The sequence below is a fragment of the Nycticebus coucang genome, chromosome 11, assembly GCF_027406575.1.
Source record: "Nycticebus coucang isolate mNycCou1 chromosome 11, mNycCou1.pri, whole genome shotgun sequence".
Lineage (NCBI taxonomy): Eukaryota > Metazoa > Chordata > Mammalia > Primates > Lorisidae > Nycticebus > Nycticebus coucang.
The window spans coordinates 77,642,128-77,669,029 of record NC_069790.1 but is presented as its reverse complement, the minus strand read 5'-3'; the positions used below and the strand labels follow the sequence as shown (position 1 = coordinate 77,669,029).

Below are 26,902 nucleotides of genomic sequence, written 5' to 3'. Positions count from 1 at the left end.
ACCAAATAAGTGAAATCTGAAGTAACAAGAGTCTATTTTTTTAAAAAAAATTCAGGGTTAGTTGCTTCAAGGTCAAAACTAGCAGAAACCTACTCACTGCTTCAAGCCTGTGTGCAATGCAGTTGAAGATTACAGTCGTCACTGCAGAGAGAGGCCACAGCAAAGGAAGAGAAGTTGCCTTCTGTTCAAAATATCACACTCAGCTTTCAGTGGTGAGCTTCAGGGGGACTTTGCCCATTTTTTTTTTTTTTTTTTTTTTTGAGACAGCCTCAAGCTGTCACCTTGGGTAGAGTGCTGTGGCATCACAGCTCACAGCAACCTCCAACTCTGGGGGTCAAGCAATTTTCCTGCCTCCACCTCCCAAGTAGCTGGGACTATAGGTGCCCACCAGAACACCCACCTATTTTTTGGTCGCAGCTGTCATTGTTATTTGGTGGGCCCGGGCTGGATTCGAACCTGCCAGCTCAGGTGTAGGCTGGCCTTAGCCGCTTGAGCCACAGGCAGCAAGCCGGATTTTGCCCATTTGATAGTGGGCAGCTTGCAGAGTAGAATTTTAGAGGGAAGGGTTTTACTTTTATATGCCTTGATTTAATACACATTTAACATTTATTATTTTGCATTTAAAACCAAACAAAGGAAAAATCCGAAGCATAACACGTTGGTTGAGCACAGAACACACTGTCTGGCTGGCGTCAGACAGAGTGTTCAAATTTCAGTCTGGCTACTTAGCTATGGGACTTGGGCTCATCATGTCACTAACTGGCCCTGGGTCTTTCTAGCACCGGAAATAGAGTGACACCATAAAGTTCTTACAAAGGTTGATCCAAAAGACATGTTTAAAGCACCTAGCATGTAATCAACATTCTATAAACTCATTCCGCCCATATTCAGAAAAGAACAGCCTGGACTAAGGGTCTAGAAATGGGAAGAGAGATCCTGGAAAGGAAGGTTGTTAAAGAGCAAAAGAAGAACTTTTTCTGAATTGCTCTAAAGGGCATAATTGAAATCAATAGGTAGAAACTTTTGTGGTGAAAATGACTCTGCAGCATTCACCATAAGAAAGAATGTCTCAACTCAGGCCGATCTGAAAAGTAGTGAGTGCCCAGTACCTGGAGGTGTTCCAGTAGAGATGCTGTTCAAGGTCTTACGCAGGGAGCCGGGCTAGTTTATTGTTCTCAAGCTGGACTGACCATCAGAAATAAAAGGAGATCTTTTCCAAACACAGGTTTCCTGGCCACACGCAGTTTTAATGAATTGAAATTGGCATGGGGACAAGAACGTGTATTTTCTAAAAGTTCGCCAAGAGATTCTGTTGAAAAGCTGGGCTTGGAAATCATTGAGTTATGACCTTTCCGTTTCCTTGAGTTTAGGAATCTATGACTTCATATGCACTGAGTTGAATTTTGAAGTGTGAAGCTAGAGCTAGAGCCAGGGTGGCTTTGTAGGAAATGGAGATGAGGAAAGTGTGAGCAAGTGGGTTACCCTGGCCCAAGCACGGCCAAGACACACAGATTCCTTATCCAGGTGATGGTGTGGGCCCTTGGAGACTCCGCTGTACTGATAAGGTCTATGTCAACTTTCTGCAAAGTAGCAGCATAAATTTTCTTTGAAAACAAAAATCAAAATAATCTTGGCCCGAAAGAAACATATGACCTATTTTGTTTCCAAATAAGCTTGGTCTTAGATAAAGCTGGGAACAGAAGACGTCAAGATGTTACTGCCAACTAAGGGAACAGAGGATAGGTGAAAATTCTGTTAGTTTTTAATTAGAAGAGGATGTTATTTCAGGCAGCAAAACATTTAGGAAACACCATGATGAGGAAAGAATGAACAGGCTTTTAAAATTAACCCTCTTTAAAATTTAAGGAGGAGTCTCTGCTTCTAGCCAGGGCAAGTTACAATAATAAATACACTAGTAAAGTACTAGTTAGGATGACAAGCACTTCCCTAGTCCTCTTAACTGATAAAGCACCTCCTAGTCATAATAAAATCCTGGCTTATTGCCAGAGCAACACTTCCCAACCTCTGTGCAGAAGAGCACACTTTAAGGAATCTGAGAATGCAAATATGTACCAAATAGTTTATAGCTGGACAAATTGGTCTCATGCATATTTTTATTACTGTTTTTGAAATTTATGTAGACACTATTAACAGTAATAAAATGCACAGTTATTTTAAAGCATTACTAAATTCACAGTAGCTTTTCATTAGCATGAACTGTCCCAATCCATGGGTACCCAAGTAAGACTATGATCTTTGGGTGTGCACAAGCCTTTTCCTGGTGGAAAGGGTGAAAACTAAGCTCTGTAGCTGAGGAACGGGCTGTTTGTGTTCTTTTTCCTCCCATGCACTCTACAAATAGCTTTTTCTTAGTTCATATCGAGCTGGCTCCTCAGGAGATAGGAAACAAGATGAGAGTGCAGAGAGAGGCTGGAAGAAAAGAGCAATGATTTATCTTTCTTTTCTTTGTGTGGGAGAAGTCTACTTGCCACCTAGTGAAAATCTTCATACATTTTTCCTGCTGAGTTCTCTAAGGCTGCCGACATAAGTGAAGTAAAGTGTAATTTAGTTTATTTTGAAAATAAAACAACCCTCCTCCTAAGAAAACCTCTGCTATTAGAAAAACTGAAGAACTATTGGGAGGAGAAATTCCCTGAAATATTCATTGTTTGAAAAAGCAATTATTGATTTTTCTACAATGGACAAAGTTTGTAAACTACCCTGAAGTAGTTTTCAAAATAATGGGAATGCCACCAAAAAAAAAAAAAAAAAAAGAATGGGGAAGGAATATTATGCATGCCAAAAAGTTGGACACAGTAACTTATTAGTTTACATTAAATGAAATTATGCACAATTTGTAAATCTTTTCTTTTTTCTTTTTTTAATTTATTATTAAATCATTGTAAACCTTTTCAAGTGATGAAATTCAGAGCTGGCAAGTTGTCAAAAATGGTACAGCCATACCTTGTTGGTGGCAAAGTAAATTGCTATAACACTTTACCAAAGCAAACTGATAGTACATTCAAGAGCCTCAAAATGTTCATACCCCTTGATTTGGTATGATTTATTTTAAGGACATAAATCAAAGGAAGTTAAAAGTCACATGCAGAAATATTTTCATTGAGTAAAATTCCTAACATTGACAACAAAGCAATCAAAAGTCTTAACAATAGAGTAATAATAAAATAATATAGTAAGGCTATTATAGCCATTGGAATGTCAATAATGAACTATAGAAACATGATAAATACAGAAGATAAAATAAAATGGAAAAAAACACCGAGTATAAAATTGTATCTATGTCATAATGGTATAATAGTTAATACAAATATTATCTATATTACCTACAAATAAGGGCTAAACAGAAATGTGGAAAAAATCCAAACAATTTTATTTATTATTAGAAAGTGTAGGAGAATTGTATCTGTTTTGCCTTATATTTACATCATTGTAAAGCATGTGCACAAAACAAAGTTCCAGCATGAATACAAAAAGAATTTCTATGGTGCCACCCATCATCCCTAACTCTCAATCCAATGTCCTTCCCCAGGTTACAAAGTTTACCTTTCAACCTGTTCTCACAGGGAGGAAAAAAAATTGAACTCCTGGCACAAGATACAGCAGTGCGAGAACCTTCACACAAAGCAGACATTGGTTCTCCTTTCCAGTCCAAAAGGAGATGCAAACAAAGGGATGATAAGAAACTTGGAGATGGGCTGTTTCATGCATCCCTTATAAAACCCTGTGAGTGTTCTTTAGAGAGGAGAAAACAAGATCAGAAAGGTTATGCGGTTTGCCCAGGGACACAAGCTAGGTAGGAGGGGAGCCAGTTTTCAAACCCTGAGCCCATCTGATTCCAACAGCCTCCTCTTCTACTCTGCACTCTTAGTCCCAAGAAAGTTTGAGAGAAGACGAAAGGCATTTCTAACCTTCATCCTGTAAACCTTTCAACTGGCACAACAATTTAGTTAGAATGACATTCTATTCACTTTTAATTTTTTATTGTGGTAAAATACATACACAATAAAATTGACCATTTTAGACATTTTAAAGCATACAATTCAGTGGTAGTGAGTACATTCACAATGTTTTACAACCAACACCATTATCGATAATAGTGCCAGAACTTTTTTTTTTTTTGGAGACAGAGTCTCAGTATATTGCTCCTTGGTAGAGTGCCGTGGCGTCACAGCTCCCAGCAACCTCAAACTCTTGGGCTTAAGCGATTCTCTTGCCTCAGCTTTCCAAGTAGCTGGGACTACAGGTGCCCACCACAATGCCCGGCTATTTTTTGTTGTTGTTGCAGTTGTCATTGTTGTTTAGCTGGCCAGGGCCAAGTTTGAACCCACCAGCCTTGGTGCCTGCAGGCGGCGCCATGACCACTGTGCTACAGGTGCAGAGCCAGTTCCAGAACTTTTTTATCATCCCAAAGGGAAATCCAATAAACAGTCACTCCCCACACTCCTCTTTCCCCATTAATCTGCTTTCTGTTTCTATGCATTTGCCTATTCTGGACATATATACATGGAATCACACAATATGTGGCCTTTTGTAAATGGTTTCTTTAGGTTAGCATAATGTTTTCAAGGTTCATCCATGTTGTAGATCATTAGGACTTCATTCCTTTATACAACTGAATAACATTCCACTGGATGGATATACCATGATTTGTTTATGCCTATTCATCCATTGATGGATACTTGGGTAGTTTCCAAGTTTTGACTTCCATTCACTCTTCTCTCAGATCTGAAATTTTTCTGGGCACACCTTTACAGAAGAACCAGAGAGAAAGAGTTTTCGAGTTAACAACAGGGCTCTGGAGCCAGACCTCTCGGAGTGTGATCTCCCAGCCAACAGCACCCATATCCCCTGGGGACTTGTTACAAATGCAAACTCCAGGCCCACCCCAGACACACTGAACCAGAAACATAGTGGGTGTGCTCTAGCAGTCTGTGTTTTGACTAATGCTTCAGGTGATTCAGACACAGGCAGGCTGAAGTTCAAGGAGCCCTGGCATAGCTGACATTAGAACTCAAGACATGTGACTGTGGCCTTTTCTCAGGAAACTCTTCCTGCAAACAGACAGTTCTGCGCCTCCAGAGCAAACCATCTCCAGCCCTGGGCAGCCTCCCTTCAGAAATAACACCCCTTTCTGTAGGGATCCAAGATGCTAGAGTCACGAGTTGAGCTGGGACAAGCGACAAAGTTGACATGACACCCTCAAGTTATCCCAGCTCTGTGCAGTAAACAAACACATACTGTAAGAAAACAGACTTCCTGAGAGAGCTGCGTCCCAGCGGTTTACACAACAGAAAACAAGTGGAAGGTCTCTGTAGTCTGGCTTCTGCTTCTCCTGCTGGCGTTGTGAGGACCTCCTCTCCCCTGCCGGCCTTGTGAGGACCCCTGCCAGCCTGGCCTCCTCCTACGAGCTCCTCCAAGCCTGCAGGCCATGTGGCTGGCCTCCTTCATGGCTTTGTTCGAGCTATTTCTCCTCCCTGTGACACCCTCCTGCTTCTCTCTACTCATCACATCCAGTCCATGCTTCTTACCATTCCAACTCCACCCCCCTCACGAAAGCCCAACAGGGCCGTCTCAGCCGACCTTTACAGAAGAACCATCTCCTCTCCCTCGCCTTTACTTTTGGTACCACTATTCTTTACTTAATCATACTGTTTAACCATCTCCTATTTGGGGTCATTTTTAATATGTTATTATTTTGCCTCTACTTTTTAAAATTTTAATTGCCAACTATTTTGTACACACCAATACCTGTGATGTAGCTGGGAGCAGGGAGCATTTAAAACCATGACTGTGACCACTTTCACACATTAGGACATAAATAATCTTACAGGGAAGAAACGAGCTAGCCTTGATGGGATTTTGTGGGTGAGAAAGGCAAGTTCTTGGTATGCCTGGAAGTAAAGGGGAGATGCAGAACAAGCTATACTGTGCTATGGAGGAAAGTAACAGAATTTGGGGATTAGTGGAAGTAGTTGGCTAGGCAGATAGCCGCTTCCCAGGAAACGCAAAAGGGCAAGCCAGGGCCTAGGGCAAAATGGGAGCAATTTAGGTAAGGGATACAACGTTTGACTTTATGCTCCTGCCTGTGCTACACCGGGAACTAGACCGAATAAAACCTCAGGCACAAAGGAATGCCGGCCCTATAAAATAGTGGGTGACAAGCAGGGACCAGGCTTTACTGGCAGGATGCTGATGACCCTGGATCAGGGCGTTCTCAGGGCCATTCTCAGGAAAGCCTGAGGAGGACTCACTCTCAGAAGAGGATATAGGAGTCCACTGCTTACGCTGGACACAGAAGAAGAGGGTGAGCTCAGAAGGCTGAGCCACTCGGAGTCCTGCGTGCATTACAGTTACAACCATGCAGAAACAGCACAATGCTGTACTTGGATTTTCTGGAACATTCCACTGGGATAGCAGTTAAGGGTGGAAGAGGCTTTGGGGGTGCTTCTTGTCAGATTGTTTAGGGGGTCCAAAATATTAGGCAAAAGTCACAATAAAAGGGATGTGCATTTAGTATCCTATGAGTGATATATATGTTTGTTTGTTTGTTTTAAATAGTCAGAGAGGAATTTAACTGCCTGGACACTTTTTCAGACTAAAATCACTGCAGCTACGATAAATGGGGAATTTGGGTCTTCAGTCATCCACTTGCCCGTGTGCTGCAGAGGACTGAAATCTACTTTCCAAGGTGGATCTTGGTCTTACCTCCCTAGCTCCTCAGCTCCCCCCTCCAGCTTCTGAGTTCAGGTCACAGCAGCCTTCAACTGTAGCAGGAGCCTGTGTTAGCTGCTGAACAAGGGAGTGTTGGTCCTCTACCACCTCAGCTCATGGGTAAAGCACTAACTGGCCCCACAGAACGTCTGCTCCTCAGAAGCCCGTCAGGATTTATACATTTTCTCAAATTCACTGCTGCCCAAGATCTGTCGAGAGCTCAACTGACAAAGACAACTCATGAAGGACTGTCTCCAGGATATTCAGTCCCACCAGTTTCTTGGGAGGCAGGCGGTGGCACAGGGCCCAGAGCCTGCCTACCTGTTGGGGCTTGTGGCCAGATAGGGTTATGAGGTTGGTGACCTTGGTCCGCCTTAACTTTTCTGGTTCTCAGTTTTATCATCTGTAAACTGAGGATGGCCATATTACCTACTCACATGGGTGTTCTAAGACCTCAGTAAGGCAATACATGCTGAGGGCTCAGAGCTTGTGCTGGCCCCTCATGGTGCTCAGAAAGCGCTAGCGGTCATTGTCTCTGTTAGGTCACAGCCTCCCAGGTCAGTATGCCTGGACTGTTATCATGTGGGCTGTCAGCATAATGTTTTCTATTGGCTTATGCTGGGGCTTGTGGCCATTAGCCTCTATTAAAGGACAGCCAGTGGCACCTATCATTGGGTTTACTCTAAAGAAGATGGAATACTATTCAGCCATAAAAAGATGGAGACTTTACACCTTTTATATTAACCTGGACGGAGTTGAAACACATTCTTCTCAGTAAAGTATCACAAAAATGGAAAAGCAAGTATCCAATGTACTCAATACTAATAGGAAGCCAGTAGACAAACAAATGTACACCTGCACAAGAGAAAAACTCCGTTCAATTCAAGTTGGGGAGGGAAGGGGCAGGGGGATCGTGCACCTACCAAAGGGCACAACATAAAGGTATATGGCACACCTTCTGGGTGTGGGACACAACCACCACAGGGACTTTACCTAAAAAAGGCAAACATTGTAACCTAATCATTGGTACCCTCATATTAATCTGAAATAAAAATTGAAATTAATAAAAACAAGTTGAAGACACTATTTGTAACATTGCACATTGTGTCCTTCTCAGAAGGACTCTGGAGAGATTTTTCTTTCCATCTTAGTCTGGGCAGTGGCCTCTCCCAAGTCCACTGCGTTCCTCTTCTGAACACCACGAGTCATTTTAACAATCAAGTTTTTCTCATCACACTAGCCCTGAGACAGTGGGTCGACTTCATGGAGGGCATATCTGTATAGGCCTCATTCCTGGCTCTATTTAATGACCCTGCCTTGTATTTTCTTTCTCATAAACCATTCTCTGCCTTGTGATAATAATTACCCATTGAGCGCCTCTGTGACCAGACAGGCTGGGAACTTTACATAACTGTTATTAATGCTCACCTGAATTCTACCAGGAAGTCATCATCCTCAACTTAGGGACATAGAAACGTGGTGGCAGGAAGATGATGGGACTTATGGACAATCTCTGGGAAGGGCACAGGAGAGCTGGGGTCCAGCCACACTGTCACACGAGCCTGACACCCTCTCCCAGCATGTGAGGCATCACTGCATAGTGTCACAGATGCTTTGAGGAGCAAGGCATGGGATAAGTAAATCACATTTTAAATGACATCTTCCCTTGCTAGTTCCCCTGTTTAATGGATGGGGCTATGGTCATGGTGTCTGATGCTTTGAAGCCCCTAGAGGGTCCCCTTGACTTATCACCCCAGAGTAATATGGGAAAGAGACCAGGGACTAGAAAGAGCAGCAGTGAATTCTGCTCCTGGTGCCAGAAACCTACGATTTGGGGATTACATGCCGCCTTCCTCTATGCCCCTACACACCGGCCTCCCTCACTCCCCTGCAGGCCCAGAAGCAGTAACAAGGTAATGGCGACAAGGGGCAGCTCAGGCACAGCTCTGCACCCTGAACCATGCCAAGCGGTACTCCAGATTACTCGTGTCACTTCCTGTGAGCCTCAGAGTACACGCTGTGTGAAGTGCTGGATATGGAGATGTCTCCACATGTCCCTGGAAGAGACAGTGTGACTTAGCAAACAAGACCCAGGCTCTGGGTCTCTTGCCTGCATATGAATCCAGGACTACTTCCTCCCTCTGTGCCCAAGTCTCCTCATCTTCAAAATGGGCAGGACAATAATACTTTTCTTTAATGGACACAGAGTCTCTGAGGTTAGAGAGCTGTGGCCTCAGCCTAGCTCACAGCAACCTCAAACTCTGGGGCTCAAGAAATCCTCCTGCCTTGGTCTCTCCAAAGAGCTGGGACAACCATGACACCTGGCTAATCTTTCTATTTTTAGTAGAAACAGGGTCTCTTTCTTGCTCAGGCTGGTCTCAAACTCCTGAGCTCAAGCAATCCACCTGCCTTGGTCACCCAGAGTGCTAGGATTACAGGTGAAAGCCACCGCACGTGGCTGGTAGGATAATAATACTAAGCCCTCTCCTAGGGAGACAGTACAGTATACCTGTTAGGAGCACAGAGCAAAATGCTCATAGTTTTACTCCAGGCTTGACACTAGCTGAATGACCCTGAGCAAGTTATTTAAACTTTCTCAGCCCAGTTCTTCATCTATAAAATGTGGGTGATGCTAGTTACTACTTCAGAGGAGTACAAGGGAATAAAATTAATTAATATGTATACAAAATAATTTAAGCTATGCCTGGCACATAGGAAGTACCATATTAGGTATTAGCTATGCAAAATGTTCATCATGACTGGCAACTGTTATCTCCTACCCAGTTATGAAGACAGAACTGCAGCCAGTTCTCCGGGAAATGTTGGTCTACTCCAGTATGTTCCAGGGTAGGAATTCTGAGAGTAGCTCTTTGCATGAGAAACTGAGTGCGGATCCTCCCAAAGCAAGGAAGGAGGTCTAGAAGGAGGAAAAGAATGAGTACAAGGCATCTTAGATGCAGCTGAGCTTTCTCAGCTCCTTAAGACAAAGAGGGCCTCAACCTTTGAATTTCCAAACACCATACTTTCTCAAACTCAACTCTAAGCTTTATTAGACAAATCAGCTCCAGGGCCTACTGACTGAAGAGGTGTTTCTTACACAAATTCACATAAACAAACAAACAGCATTCTTCTTCTGTTTCCAAGTAACTCAGCTTGGGAAAAGGAAGACGTTCAGAAGCAGGAATGAAGCTCTGTCTGCTCCCCTCTGCCTGTTCCTTGCAGCTCTTTTTCTGCTCTTTGCTCTCCTGAATCATTTTTCCTTATTGTCAGACCTTCAGGCACTGAAAACTGCCTTGGCAAATTAGAGATGAGGTCAGAAATAAACTCAGGGGCATTTATTAAGAAGAATTTCTAAAAGAAAAAAATAACAAATTTATAAAACAGAAGCTGGAATCGAGCAAGAAGAGGTTCTAAAGCTTCAGGTAAAGAAGCAAGCACGATAGAGAAAACACAAATAGGAGACAGGGCCAGTGAATCGGGAAGTATTATTACATTTATTATTTAACTTTTACTAAATGCTCACTGTGCCAACCATACGCACATCATCCCATTTAATCTCTAGAGAAGGAAGGTAGACAGACATGACGATCTCAATCATTTTGCATATGAGGAAACTAGAGTTTAGAGAGGTTGAGGGATTTGCTGGCTTATTACTGTGCCCAGTGTGAATCAGTAAAGATTGGAGAAGATTCAGAAAAGATCCATAAAGATAAAGAAGGGATCTAAAATTCAAGACTTTTATCCAGAGTTTTGTTACAAGTCCTAGAATTGTTTAGTACAGTGAAAAGAAGCCTGGGGGTGGGAGAGGGAACTGTGCACTGACATCTATTGCCCCTTCCCTCATCTTATCTGGCTCTTGGACATCCCAGGGATGTGGCTGGGGAAATCATTCCCACCCTCCATCCAGGAGAGTGTGCTCATGTGCTTAGCCAATCAGCACTCACCATCTCTCACACCCCATGGTGACTGGCTCAGGGAGACACTAGCTCCAGGTTGGGCCAATGAGGCACATGGTGATTTGTCTGGGGGATTTTTGAGGAACATCTGCTTTCCATGGGAACTCCCAAAAAACACACTGTATCCACTGGGCCTAATTAAGGAAGCACATGATTCTGAGTGGCAACCAATGGCTGGTTGCCTTCAAATATCCATTCTCTCCTCCTTGGGCGTAAGAATGATTTGATTTCCAGCTGGGCACAATTAAGTCCAGTAAAAGAAGTCTATTCCCTGGGCTCCCTTGCAGCTACCCTTCCTGAATAAGTACCTGCCAATGAGATGTAAGCAGCAGGGTTGTATGGTACTTCCAATGAGTCTCCTTAAAAGAGAAGAGGCAAGGGTCTCTTCTGCCCCTTTCTCCTGCCTAGAATGAAGATGTAATTGTTGGGACTCCAGCAATCATTTTGGACCTTGAGGTGACCTTGAGAAAAGGAACCATGCTCTAGGATGTGTAGCATTAAGTTAAGCACCTGGGTCCTTGACACAGTAGAGCCATCAAAGTAGCCCTGGACTGGTTATCTCTGGACTTTTTTTTTTTTTTTTTTTACGTGGGGAAGAAATATACTTCTATCTTGTTATAGCCACTATTATAGTGAATTTTCTACCACACGGAGTAAATTTAATTTTAACAGATGGACCCAGACTTCTGCTGACAACCATCTTGCAACAACAAAGGAAGCCAGACTTAGAATAAAGCTGATACTATTTCAGGTTTATGTAGCAGAGCAGAAACAAAACAACCCTGTCGCTGTCAACACATCATGGAGCTGCTGGGTCAAGCTTCTACTGAAGCTGACTTTTTCATGGGACTTTTTCATGAACTAATAAGGTCACTTTACTTTTTAAGCTGGGTTGAGCTGGTGATTTTGCTACGGAGAACTGAAACCATCCTAGTTGATGCAGTATTTCATTTTGAAAGCAGTATAAGCAGAAGTATATTTAAAATACATTTTGGCTTTCCTTACAGTAAAGTCATTAAACACACAAACAAGGTCTGAATGATTTTTTTCAACTACAGTCATGAGCCACAGAACATTGTTTTGGTCAATGGCAGACCACATATATGACAGTGGTCCCATAAGATTATATGACAGTATTTTTACTGTACCTTTTCTATATTTAGATCTGTTGCAGTTGGGTGACCCAGAATTTCTTCTGGGTTGGAGCCAAAATTGTCCCCTTCCATTCTCACTGCCGCTTGTTTTCTCAGAACTCTTTGGTTCTCTCTGAGGAATGGCACATTTCCTTCTCTTTGAGACTTGACATAATATCAAGAGCACATATTTAGGTGCTGGATGCAGCCCACTATCCATCACCAATGTCTGTCCTTCTGCTGGGCTAAGTGTTTGAATTTCTCTTTTGTTTAAGATTTATAGTTGGACATCACACTCCAAAGTGATTCTTGGATTGGTTAGTGTTGATACAGTTGGGTGAAGGTATCACCCAATTCACACTGGTTTTTTGGGCCCTGTTTCTGATTTATAAATAAACACACTGAGAGAGCTTTTTTAATAATATTAAAGTTTAAGTTTGTCATGTCCATTTGCTGATATGTTATTCAGTATAAGCAAATGCTGATTTCAAATGTGAAGTCACATGAGGTGTACTCCTCATGACTCAGTGCTATTTAGAAATGATCCCTCTGTTAAATATGTTTCAATATTTACAAGTACCCCCCAAAACAGTTAAATAAAATTTTCTTCTCTTGATCAAATTGCCACATTCCATCTTATTTGAGTAAGTCACCACTACTTTACAAACATCAAAGAGGTAATGCCAGCAAAAATGGTGTATAAAGGAATATATAAATATCAATAATTAATATTTCTTAGACTACTAATGACATTTTGTCTTCCCAGACATGTCAGAGACTCAATATATAAGCCTCTAAGGCCAGACGTGGTGGGTCACACCTGTAATCCCAACACTTTGGAAGGCCAATGTGGGAGGATTGCTTGAACCCAGGAGTTTCAGACAAGCCTGGGCAACACAGTGAGACCCCCTCTCTATAAAAATTAAAAAAATCAGCTGGATGTGGTGACATGTACTTCTAGTCCAAGTTATTCAGGAGGCTGAGGCAGGAGGATCACTTAAGCCCAGGAATTTGAGGTTACAGTGAGCTATGATCATGTTACTGCATTCCAGCCTGAACAACAGAGCAAGATCCTATCTCAAAAAAAAAAAAAAAATACACACATATATAAGTCACCAGAATATGGTGTATCATGGGACTGTCACTGACATAAAACAATGTCCAAGCAGGTGGCGCCTGTGGCTCAGTCGGTAAGGCGCCGGCCCCATATACCGAGGGTGGCGGGTTCAAACCCGGCCCCGGCTGAACTGTAACCAAAAAAAAAATAGCCGGGTGTTGTGGCGGGCGCCTGTAGTCCCAGCTACTCGGGAGGCTAAGGCAAGAGAATCGCTTAAGCCCAGGAGTTGGAGGTTGCTGTGAGCTATGTGATGCCACGGCACTCTACCGAGGGCCATAAAGTGAGACTCTGTCTCTACAAAAAAAAAAACAATGTCCAAGCAAGTTTTTCAAATAAAACAATTCTCTGGAGTGTTTATTACTTCCCCAATCCACTTAAGAGCTTTATTAGTAGTCAAATAAAAAAAGCAATGGAGGTCTTTCTGCAGTCAAGTATTTTCCAATAAGAAAGAAAACAACTTTAACGGGAGAAATTCTGTCTTAAATATACACCACGCACACATACAATACCTAACAAAGCACTAATTAGAATAGTATATATTCAAGAGAATGAAAACAGAAACCATAGACTGGGAGATAATATTTGCAAAAGACTCATCTGATAAAGGACTAATATGCAAAGAACACTTAAAACTTAATAAGAATATGAACAACCCAATTTAAAATGAACCAAAGGTCTGAATAGATACCTCATTAAGAAAGATATACAGGGCGTGGTGCCCGTAGCACAGTGGTTACAGTACCAGCTGCATACACTGAGGGTGGTGGGTTCGAACCTGGTCCGGGCCAGCTAGACAACAATGACAACTACAACAAAAAATAGCCAGGCATTGTGGTGGGCGCCTATAGTTCCAGCTACATAGGAGGCTGAGACAAGAGAATTGCTTAAGCCCGAGAGTTTGAGGTTGCTGTGAGCTGTAATGCCACAGCACTCTACCAAGGTGAGACTCTGTCTCAAAAAATATATATATATATACAGATGGCAGTAAAAAGCACGAGAAAAGATGCTTCATATCATATGTCATTAGGGAACTGCAAATTCAAACAACACTGAGATACCCTTGCACATCTATTAGAATGACAAAATCACCTAACACTGACAACACCAAATGCTGGCAAGGATGTGGAGCAACAGGAACTCTTATTCAGTGCAAAATTGTGCAGCCACTTTGGACGATAATTTGGTAGTTTTTCACAAAACTAATTATTTTCTTACCATATGAACCAGCAATCATACTCCTTAGTATTTATCCAAAAGTGCTGAAAACTCATGTCTACATAAAAGCCTGCACATTGATGTTTATAACAACTTCACTCATAATTGCCCAAACTTGGAAGCAACCAAGATGTTCTTCACTAGGTGAACAGATAAATAGATAATAGTCCAATAGACACCGGACTACTATTCAGCGCTACAAAGTAGTAAGTTATCAGGCCATGGAAAGACATGGAAGAAACAAACACACATTGCTAAATGAATGAGTCAATCTGAAAAGGCTACATACCATATAATTCCAGCCATATAACATTCCAGAAAAGGCAAAACCATGGAGAAGGTTTAAAAAATGATGATTACCAGGCATTAGAGGAGGAGAAGGGATGAGTAGGTGGACCAGAAGGTTTTTAGGGCAATAAACTACTTGTGTGATAATGGGGGATACATGTCCTCAAATAAATTTGTCCAAACTCATAGAATGTACACCAGGATGAAACGTGATGTAAACTGTGGATTTGCCAGATAAAGACGTGTAAATGCAGCTTCATCAGTTGGAAGAAACGTCCCGCTCTGGTGGGGGATGTTGATAGTGAGGGAGGCTGTGTATGTGTGGGGGCAGGGGAGGTATGGAAACTCTCTGTACTTTCAGTTCAAGTTTGCTGTGAACCAAAAACAGCTCTAAAAAATAAAGTCTATTTTAAAATAGTGTATGTTCAATAAACTCAATTTAATTAACATATTTAATGAACTACTTACTGTATGTGCAAGATAAATTAAGGCGTACATATGGCAATTCCTAAGACTCTACACATTTGGTTAAAACAGTTGTTATTCAAAGACCTTAAAAGCAACTATATGTGACTCAGCTCCCATAGTCTTTCCAGGGAAAAACATGAGAGTTCTATTTTCCACCCTCAGGTCAAATAATCTGACCTGTAATTTTGTCAGGTTTTGCCAGGCAAAGGTTCAACCAAAGCTAACTCCAACTACAGACACCACCTTAGGCCCCCAATATCCTGGAGGGTAGTTGCAGAGGCTCTGAAAAGCAGAAAGAAGTTGTCTCCACTGAATGCAGTCATGGAAATAGACCAAAGAAGTTTCTGTAACCCTGGAAACTAACTCAGACATATTATTTCTGTGTAAAGGGCAGATTCTAAAAGCCCATATGCTACCAAACACCATTGTCAATGCCGCACATGTAGAGGTGTAGCCATGGGAGGTGTAGCAGGAAAGTTCATGGGAAAAGATCTGTGTCTCTGGTCTGAAATGAAAGAAATAAGTGTGGGAGAACACCTTATGCAACGCGTTTCTCTTCTAACGCTTAGAAAGGCATTTTGTTGCTGGTTGGACACAATGACTATCAGCTCAAAGACTGAAAGAAAACAACCCCATAGGGAAAATATTACTGTCCCTGAGTTCTGAGGAAATTCACAAACAACATGAAAAGTGTACTCAAAAGCTTATGCATCTGGGTATGGGTTGGAATTTTGAAGTTCATTTTTAAAAAGAAAAGATGCCAGCTCATGCCTGCAATCCAAGCACTTTGAGAGGCTGAGGCAGGAGGATTGTTTGACACTAGGGGTTTAAGACTAGCCTTAAGAGGGCAAAGTAGCAAGACCTCATGTCTAAAAAGAAAAGAAAGAAAAATCAGTTGGATGTGGTGGCATGCACCTATAGCTACTCCAGGAGCTGAGGCAGGAGGATAGCTTGAGCTGCAGTGAGCTATGATTGTACCATTGCACTCCAGCCTGAGCAACAAAGCAAGACCCTCTGTCTAAAAAAAAAAATAAAAATGAAAAAAGTAAAGAAGCATATAGTTCAGCTCCCTATGTTAAGCTCCACCAAGACCCAAACTTTCAATTTTGGGTTCACTGGAGGAACCCTAAAAGGCATGTAGTCCAACCTGCCTCCCAGTGCAGGTTTTCCAACACTCCTCATCCACTGTTAGATCGACCTCTTAGGACACTTTTGCTTATTATTAGCAAAACCTGCTTCCACTTAACTCCCAAACCCTTAGCCATGTTTTTCTCTCTAGAATCAGAGAGTAAGAATGATGCTTCGCCCAGGCTGTAGCACTTCCCAACTGTGTGATCTTCAGCTGGTTCCTGAACTGCTCTGTGCCTCCCCCGGACCTGCTGAAATGGAGCCGGTAACAGCAACAACCTCCTAGGGTGAGGGTGACAGTAAGATATTAGCACAGTGTCTGGCTTTTGGTGAGCATCTGATAATTATTAGCTGGTATTATAGCTATTGTATGCAACAATCCCTCTAATATCTATGGAATGGCGATTCCTTTCTTGGGTTTGCAAGGAACAGAGATATTCTCTGATTACCTAAATTAGTGATTGTCAATCTTTCTGTGGAGTATTAGAATTTGGGGTTACAAACTAGATGGGCTGAAATAGCATCACAGTTATCCTGGGATTCCCCTGTCTTCCTCCCCATTATTTTTGTTTTGGGTACGTCTTAATCTTCCCTTCATCTTTCAAATCCATAAAGTAGAGTCCTTCTTCCCTCCCTCCCCTCCTTCCTTATGTCTTAACTTTCCCTTCATCTTTCAAATCCACAAGATAGATTCATTCCTTCATTCCTTCCTTCCTCCCTTCCCCCCTCCTCCCTCTCTTTTTCTTTCTCTCTTTCTCTCATTTTTTTCTTTGAGACAGAGGCTCACTCTGTCCCTCTGGGTAGAGTTCTGTAGCCATCATAGCTCACAGCAACTTCAGACTCTTAAGCTCAAGCGATCCTCTTGCCTCAGACTCTTAAGTAGCTGAGACTACAGGTGCCTGCCATACACCTGGCTAGTTTTTTTATTTTTAGTAGAGATGGCATTTCGGTCTTGTTCAGGCTGGTCCCAAACTCAGTTGATCCACTTCCTTGGCCTCCCAGAGTGCTAGTATTATAGGTGTGAGCCACCAGCACCAGGCCTACAAGGTCCTTTTTCTTTGGCACCAACTTGCCACCAGGTTGCACCTCCACCTGTCCCCTCACCTCTGACCTACAGCAGATTGAACTCTGGCCTTGCCCTATATCATGTAGTGCTCAGTTGAGTAATCTAGCTTTTTAGAATTGCATAATAGAGGTGTGCCAAAAAAAAAAAAAAAGTTTTACATGTTGCCCAAATTAGGCAGCACATTTGGGAAGGATTTGAAGCAATGCAGTAATCTACCACATATCCACCGAGAAGCACTGCCTTGAGCTAGAGGGTTTATTTGGGTCTGCCCTGGGAAACAGAGGGGTCTGGAATCTCAAGCTCAAAGCCAGACCTCATGGAGACCAGAGCTCAGCCCAGGAGCTGGAAGGTTGCTTAGGATACATGTCTCTAACAACCGGGTTATCACAGTAAATAAAATTGCCATCTGTTGAGCTCTTAATATGGGCCAGGCACTATGCCAAGCATTTTACAAGTGTTAGCTATCTTTTTTTTAAACTGTTTAAATTGTGGAATAAAATACTCTTAGATTAAGTGTTCAAAACAAATGTACAGTATAATGAACAATCACAAAGCAAACACTTGTGTTACTACCTCTTTGGTCAAGAAATAAAATACCTCTGAGCACTGCAGAAACCCCTGCTTTGAGCATTCCTCTGGGTCCCAGAGCTATCGCCTCCTATTGAAGGAAACTCTTTTCTGATTTTTGTGATAATCGCTTCCTTACTTTTCTTTCTAATTTCCTCCACAACCTGTGCATAATTTATAGTTTAGTTTGCTTATTTTTGAATTCTAACATAAAATCATATGCTATGTAGTATTTGTTCCATTCGCCAGTGTGCTTATAAGATTCATATGTGATGTTCTCTGTAGCATAGTTTATTCTCAGGCCTGTACAGTACGGCACCGTGTGAACACACGACAATCTATTCTTTCTACACTTGATGGATATTTGTGTTATTTCTAGCATGAAGCCATCACGAACAATAATGTTATGGATGTGCTTGTGTATATATGCTGATGTACGCGAGGAGTTCAGCTAAGATACATATACCCAAAACAGAATGGCTGGGTTGGGGAATGTTCATGTTTTCAGTTTTATAAGATAATGCCGAAGTGTTTTGCAAAATCCTTATAGTAATCCACATTCTCATAAGCAGCATATAGATTTCCTATTGTTCCACATCCTTACAATTGGTATTATCAGATTTTTCAAATTCTGCCAATTTGACAAGTGTGTGTAGCATTTAATTGTTTTAATGCTTGGTTTTCTAACTTTAAACACACTGAATCTTCATGCATTCATCTCTGTCTTGCATATTTTGCTCAACATTGTGTTTCTAGGATTTATTCATGTTGTTGCATGTGGAATCTCACTGTATTTCTATTTATTAATGAGATTAATAATATTTTCATATATTTTGGGGCCATGTTAACATCCTCTATTGTTAACTATTGAAAGCTTTGCCTGTTTTTCTATCCAGTTGCCTGCCTTTTTCTTATTGATTTGTAGATTTTTTTTTGAGACAGTGTCTCACTATGTAACTTTTGGTAGAGTGCCGTGGCGTCAGAGCTCACAGCAACCTCAAACTCTTGGGCTTAAGTGATTCTCTTGCCTCAGCCTACAGGCACCTGCCACAACACCTGGCTATTTTGTTGTTGTTGTCATTGTTGTTTAGCAGGCCCAGGCCAGGCTTGAATCCACCAGCCCTAGTGTATGTGGCTGGCGCCCTAACCACTGAGCTACAGGCGCTGAGCCCTTTTCCTTCAACTTTTAATTCTTTGATGGTTTGTGTTGCAAATATGTTGCAACACAAATTAATTCAACACAAATTATTCCCATGCTCATGCAAATTAATTAAGTCCTCAAAACAACCCTGAAAAAGAAATATTATAAATATTATGATGTCTATGAAGAGTCTTAGAAAAGTTTAATAACTTGTTAAAAGGTCACCCAGCTAGTCAGCATCAGAGGTGGGAAATCAAACTCAGATCTGCTCAACTTGGAAGCCTACCTTTTTTTTTTTTTTTGAGGCACAGTCTCATTCTGTTGCCCAGGCTTGAGTGCCGTGGCGTCAGCCTAGCTCATAGCAACCTCAAACTACTGGGTTCCAGTGATCCTCCTGCCTCAGCCTCCCAACTAGCTGGGACTACAGGTGTCTGCCATGACATCTGGCTAATTTTTCTATTTTTAGTAAAGATGAGGTCTTGTTCTTGCTCAGGCTGGTCTTGAACTCCTGAGCTCAAGTAATCCTCCCACCTCAGGCTCCCAGAATACTAGGATTATAGGAGTGAGCCACCAGGCCTGGCCTGAAAGCCTAGCTTTTGCTTTTGACCACTGGACCCCATTCAGACAGAAGTCCAGCCACCCCTCTCAGGCACTCCTCCTCCTCCTGCATTAGCTTCTCTCTTCTTCCTTCCTTCTCAATGACTTTGGCTTACTCATGACTTCCATTTCCTGCCCTCTTTTGCATGGCCTTTCTATGACCCTTAGATCCAAATGTTGTCACTCACTTGGGTTGTCTTTCAAACTCTATGAAGGAGGCCTCATCAGCTTCATTTGCAACTGTCCACTTCATGTGCGCGCTACCCTAGCAGACCACATCATGGCCAGAGCTCGGACACTCTCCCAGTCCCGTCAGCCACGGCCAGGGTGGCAGGCTCCCATGGCCAGCTCGCCTTCAGTGGAGCTATGGGTATAAGAGACAGTGAACAGGGGCTGCTCTCCACAGCTGGAGTATCTTCACTTTTGGGGGGGGCTAAGCACCACCTCTTCCTTTGACATCTCATCATCCCAGTAACAACCCCCATTTTTCATTCTTCACCCAAACCCATTTAAGCACCAGTTCCTATCACTTCTGGGACCTAAATAACTCTTGAATGTAGCCACTTGCCTCTGTAGTTACCCCCCACCCTGGTTCAGGCTACTCTCTCTCTCACCTGGACTCCCCAGATAGACACCTCTTCACACGTGCTCTCTGCATCTACTCTCCCCTCTTCCCAGTCCATTCTCAGGACAGTGGCCAGAGGGGTCTGTTTGAAATTCCAATCTGATCATGTTGAATTGCTTGAAAAAGTTCCAGGGGCTTCTCTTTTCTCTTGGGAGAAAGACCAAAACACTTAAGATGAGCCACAATGCCCCACGAGGTCTGACCCCTGCCTCCCTCTTCATTCCCCTCCTCTGCTCTCTGCCCCTGAGGATTTGTCCAGTCCTATTGATACACCAGGCCTCTCCTCCCCACAGGACCTTTGCACCTGCCACCTACACTGCCTGGAATGTTGAGGCTGTGAGCAGATGTGCACTCACACTTGCATGCTAGCTCAGGTACGGGCCAATGTGGCAGTATCTATTATTTCAAACTCTTTGACATAGCATTTTTACTTGTATGAATCTGTCGTTTAGAAATATGCCCACAACAGGTGGCACCTGCGGCTCAGTGAGTAGGGCGCCGGCCCCATATACCGAGGGTGGCGGGTTCAAACCCAGCCGCGGCTGAACTGCAACCAAAAAGTAGCCAGGCGTTGTGGCTGGCGCCTGTAGTCCCAGCTGCTCGGGAGGCGGAGACAGGAGAATCGCAGAAGCCCAAGAGCTAGAGGTTGCTGTGAGTCCTGTGACATCATGGCACTCTACTGAAGGCGGTAAAGTGAGACTCTGTCTCTACAAAAAAAAAAAAAAAGAAAGAAAGAAATATGCCCACAAACTATATAAAAACATAGAACAATTTTCTTTACAACATTTTTTATTATAGTGAAAATGGAAACAATGTAACTATCATTAAGACTCTAATTAACTGTCCAAATAAACATGGAATATTATTCAGCCATTAAAAAAATGAAGTAGATTTCTTTGTGTCCATGTGAGAGGATATCCCAGTTATGCTGAGCTAAAAATAATTCAGAATAGGATTCTACTTTTATACTTTAAAAATATGTTGTATACCTATTTTTAAAAGTTGGAGAAATGGGCACAACTTGTTGACAGTGATGATGTCTGGGGAATGGGAATGAGTTGATGGGGGCATTTTTCTTTTCCAGGTTACACACTGTATTTTGGTTAGTGTTTGATTTTGCTATTTTATTACTATAAAATAATTTTATAATCTGAAAAGCATCTAATACAGCAAAGAAAGATAATAATTCTGTAATTAAGTCTGCTATGTCTACCTTCTCCCTAGAATGTAAGCTCTTTGGGGTCAGCAAATAATTCTATCCTGTCCTCTGTTACTTCCCCAAAACCTAGTCTGTGCCTGATACTCATTACACATTTAAGAATTGAATGAATGAATGGATAGTTTGTATAGCCCTGTAAAATCTGGATCCACTCAGTACTCCAGAAACAGATCCTTGGTTACCTCCTTTCTTGAGCTGTACCCCTTCCTTTTAAGAAATTGTAAAAACTGGGCAGCGCCTGTGGCTCAAGGAGTAGGGTGCCGGTCCCATATGCCAGAGGTGGTGGGTTCAAACCTAGCCTTGGCCAAAAACCAAAAAAAAAAAAAAAAAAGAAATTGTAAAAGTGTGTCCCTTTTTTACGGCAGGCACATCATGCTATTTGCTGATGCTGCACTTCTATACTGTCACACAAGTACCGCACTCAAGCCGAGTTCCCTTTCCTGGTCAGGCAAATAATTTTTTTGAGTCCCAAGTCAGTCAAGGCTTCACATTTTGTCCCTGTTGAATTTCATCTTTGAGATTTTGTTTATATCTGTGAAGGTATTTTAAAACCCAAGCCCTGGGTGGCACCTGTGGCTCAGGGAGTAGGGCGCCAGTCCCATATACCGAGGCTGATGGGTTTAAACCCGGCCCTGGCCAAAACTGCAAAAACAAACAAAACCTCCCTCCCAAAACAAAAAACACCCAAGCCCTGACTCTAACTAAATACAAGTCCTATTAGCTTTATATTACCCATACTTGATATATATGACTTATTATGTTTCATTCCAATTTAGTGACAAAATTAAAAAAAATCGCACAGGACAGGGCCTTTGCACATGCAGCTCCCTCCATTTGGAAAGTTCTTTCTCCAGATGGTAACTCTGGATATCAGCACTAAGATTTTTTCATCAGAACGTGCTTCGTATTACCTGTCTAAAATGATCTCTCCCCACCAATTCCACATTTCCCTGTTTTTTCTTTAAAGCACTTATCAGTAACTAAAGTTACCTTGTTTATATTTTTCATTTACTGTTTATCATCTACTCCCTTCCCCACCCCAATGTCAGTGGGAATGTTGCCTTATTCACTGCTCCTAAGCCTGGAACACTGTAGTGACTCAGTAAATATTTCCTGAGTGACTGAATAAATAGATCATGTTAGTCAGATATCTGAGACTTCCCACACTGTCTTCTAGACCAGTGTCTTCATTTTATCTGCAAGGATGATCCTAGGACTACTGTAACAAATTACCAGTTTAGAGGCTTAAAATAATACAAATTATTCTCTCACAGTTCTGGAGGCCAGAAGTACAACACTTATTTCACTGGGCTGAAATCAAAGTGTCAAAAAGGCCAGGATCCTCCCAGAGGCTCTAGCAGGGAATCTGCTCCTCATCCCTCCCAGCCTCTGCTAGTCCCCAGCATTCCTGGGCTTATGGCTGCACCACTCATCTTCAAGGCCAGCATCTCCAAAGCCTTTCCTGCTCCATCTTCACATCACCCCTTCTTCTGCGTGTATCACTGTAAAATCTCTCCGCCTGCTTCTTATATAAGGGTGCATGTGATGGCATTTAGGGCCCAACTAGATAATCCAAGATGATCTCTCCAACTCAAGATCCTTAACTTGATCACCTTGGCAAAGGCTTTACCATATAAGGCAGTGGTTCTCAATCTGCCTAATGCCTCCTAATGCTGCGACCCTTTAATACAGTTCCTCATGTTGTGGTGACCCCCAACCATACAACTATTTTCGTTGCTACTTCATAACTGTAATTTTGCTACTGTTATGAATCGTAATGTAAATATCTGATATGCAGGATGTATTTTCATTGTTACAAAGGTTGAGAACCGCTGATATAAGGTAACTTTCATAGATTTCAGGGATTAGAGCTTGAATATCCTTGAGGGACACCACTCAGCCTCCAACAGCTGTCATTAGTGTCTTTGCAAAATGCCTTTGCAAAATTGAGATATATAATGTGTCCAGAATTTCTCTTTCCTACCTCTCAGGTAGGGCCTGCCACAGGAAAGGTTGGTAAATGCTTCTTGAATGAATAGATGTCACTCCATTTTCCACCCAAGCTCTTGAAAAGAAAAAAGAACGGGCCTATAATTCCTTTAGCATAACTGGCTTCCCCAACCACAGACCCTTGAGAAGCCAGAGGGGTTTGGGGGGATGGGAAAGCTCTTCTCAAGTGGCAAACATCTGATATGTGGCCAATAGCCTCTGGGAAGGATGGATGATTATTGAATGAGTAACAAGCCTAAAGTGATTTACAAATGAGCCTTGCTTACTAAAGAGGGTTTGGGCTTTGCTCATATTTGATTTCTCTCTTTCCCAGTACTCCAAGGATTATATTGTAGCCAAATTAGTTCTTTGGTTACTGTGATAACTGAAAGGAGGACAGGGAGAGGGAGACCAAATGGTACTGAATAGGCAGAAGGCAATTAGTTTATCTTCCCCAAATTGAGGAGACTGCTGAGGTACTTCATATAAAGTATACCATCTGAGAGGGGGGCACTCAGACCCACAGTAAGGACATTTCATAGTAAAGACTATCGTCAAACCCTTGGTCTGGCCCCCAAGGTTGTATCATAAACTTGGCTCCCTGCTGTTGGGTCAGGTTATTCTATAGTTATTAAATTTACTCCTCTTTAGCAATTCCTTGTCAGCCAGGGAGTAACCAGGGAGGAAAGACCTACCGAAATGGCAACTTAGGCCTCCCATCCTCAGACCCCCTGCCCATGATGGAGTTCTCTCAGGAAGGTATCAGTTGGCAGGGTTTGGCATCCTGGGATTGCACCTGGGCTGGACCCTGGAGTCCCTACTGCTGAGCAGCACACAAAGAGGCTCCGAGAGCTGACAGCAGAGGGAGGTTGCTGTGTCTCAGCATCATGGCAGTGGCCTTCGTCAGCCCCACACTCAGCTTTGGCTGGTGCTCAAGACCTCCCCCCCTTGCCGTGTAAGAAAAGGTTCTCTTGACAGAAGGGGGGTGGGGCTGAGGACAACCAAGTGGACTGGTATAAGTTCTGCAGGGGGAGGAAGATCCCTGAATATAAGCACCGAGAAGGCCAAACAGACATAGCAGAGGGCCAAGGAGAAAGTGGGAGGCCCGGATCTAACTTTAACTAAAAAGAAGGGATTTCTAAGGCTCACCTTTGGTTCAACCCAGAACACCAACCGGTATCTAGGATCCCTGATACAGGCTTCCCCACAATAGTCCTAGCTAGAACTGGATGTGCACTACCTGGCGTGCCCTCCTTTCTGTGGAGTGTAGTAACCCTGCCATGACGCCCAGGGATGTCATTCCATGGAAAACTGTTTGTTTGGGCATTTTCTTGACTATGTAGTAAAATCTTGGGTTGGTGCTACAGTTTTCCTAAGAACATATCAGTGCTATTATAAAGCACATCAATGGGACAATATGATACACTCTGTAAAACTCTAAACAAATAGGCCCTTCCAACTCCCACTATAGCCTTCTAGGAATAGAGGCACATATGTTTTGTAGTCAAGGAAAACAATATATATTAGTAGTTCTTTCTGGCAGTAACTTCTCTGTGAATTTGTAAAGTGACTAAACTACTAAGAGATTTTCTAAACCACAGAAATGGCAACAAAATTATACCTCATCTATCTACAACGCCCATAGTGTAAAGTTTGAAACAAGGAGCTCGAGATGTTTGAGAGCATTGGATATAATACTCTGAACATTTCTCAGGTTAATTTTATTGCAAATTTGTCCTTTAAAAAAGTATGTAACTTCATAAGGGAAAAGACTGATAGATGGAACTGTGTAAAAAGTAAAGACGAATCTACACGTATACACATGCACACATAAATCTACCATAATTAAATTTAAAAGAAAATAGCAAGTTAGGAAAAAAATCTTACAACTTATAACACAAAGGGTTATTTTATTTAATATATGAAGAGCTTTTACAATTCAATAAGTGAAAGATGAGCACCCTAAAAGAAAAATGGGCAATTAACAAAAAAGAAATAGGAATAATCAATAATTAGAGACATATCCCAAATTCTGTCCTCAGAATGAAAGATGAAAAAGAATGATAAACGCAGCACAGACGAGGCCGTGACGAAACAGAATCCTCACACATTCTGGCGAGTATGGCAATTTCTAATTTTAAATTGCATACCTGCCCCCCAAGTTGGTAATTTCATTTATAGAAAAGCATCCTAAAGAAATAATCATAGTGGCCAGGCACGGTGGCTGATGCCTGTGTTCCTGGCACTCTGGGAGGCCGAGGTGGGTGGATTGCTTGAGTTCAGGAGTTCTAGACCAACCTAAGCAAGACCAAGATCCAGCCTTTACTAACAAACAAAACTAGCTGGTGTTGTGGTGGGTACGTATAGTTCCAGCTACTCAGGAGACTGAGGCAAAATGGTCAAGCCCAAGAGTTTGAGAGTTTGAGGTTGCTGTGAGCTATGACACCTTGGCACTCTACCCAAGGTGACAGAGCTCTCTCATTTAAAAAAAAAACACAAAGAAACAAAGAATTCATCACGGATGTGCAAAAAGATTAGCTACACAAAATACCCATTACAACATTGTCAATAATATATTTTAAAAATGACACAACCTAAATGCCCCAATGTGAGAATTCATTAAATAAATTATGTTTTAAAAAACATTCACTAGTTGGCTCAGTGCCTGTAGCTTAGCAGCTTAGGGCACCAGCCACATACATCGGAGCTGGCGGGTTCGAATCCAGCCGGGGCCTGCCAAACAACGACAACAACCACCAAAAAACAAAATATATGTGGGCAGTGCCTGTGGCTCAAAGGAGTAGGGCGCCGGCCCCATATGCCTGAGGCGGTGGGTTCAAGACCAGCCCCAGTCAAAAACTGCAAAAAAAAAAAATGCAGGCATTGCGGTGGGTGCCTGTAGTCCCAGCTACTTGGGAGGCTGAGGCAAGAGAATCACTTAAGCCCAAGAGTTTGAGGTTGCTGTGAGCTGTGATGCCACAGTACTCTACCTACTGAGGGCAATATAATGAGACTCTGTCTCAGAAAAAAACCCCAAAACAAAAAAATTCACTAGAGTACTATATTATCTTTAAAAGTGATTATTAAAAAAGTGATTATATTGGTCTATATTGACTATGTTATATAGTTCTACATATAGTATAATGTATATTCAGGTATTATGTATAGATAAATATGTGATATATATATAGATAAATATACATGTAAATATATATATATACACACACATACCCACACCACACACACATATATTTAGTAGTCCACCGTTCAAAGCAATTGTGGAACTCTTTCTGTAATAATCATCAGCACTGTCATCCTACAGAACACAAAAAGACCCAACAATAATGAACACCACTCAGGAAGACACCGCCACACAACACAAACACAGCTGTGATATATCAAGGTTATGAAACCTTACCAAGTTGTTTGTACAGTGCTGCCAACGTAAGTGCACAGTTGTAAGTTTGCAAACTTAATTGTCAGACCTTGTACAACACCACCTCTGATGGTCATTCCAGAAAGAGTTCCAAAATTGCTTTAAAGTGTGGACTAGCTGCTGGGATTGGTGCAGAGCTTCCCAAAGGGAGTACTCTGAAGGTGACTGCAGTGATACTCAGCAATGAGACATGTAGCATTTTTTCTAGGATGAGTTCATGAACTT

At 42.2% G+C, this 26,902-nt stretch overlaps 1 protein-coding gene across 3 annotated transcripts in view; it reads right to left on the bottom strand.

Moving 5' to 3' along the window:
- The window catches only part of LOC128560170 (uncharacterized), an 86,143-nt gene that overhangs the window by 46,867 nt on the left and 12,374 nt on the right, over positions 1-26,902 (bottom strand). Inside the window, exon 5 of one of the 3 annotated variants that reach the window (XM_053553725.1) lies at positions 2,913-4,767. The exons of 1 other annotated variant lie outside the window; for it this stretch is intronic. The gene's annotated coding sequence lies outside the window, so the exon portion shown is untranslated. Of the gene's footprint in view, positions 1-2,912; positions 4,768-20,679; positions 20,741-26,902 lie in introns of those variants that run through there. One more of the 3 variants, XM_053553727.1, reaches the window with a different exon arrangement.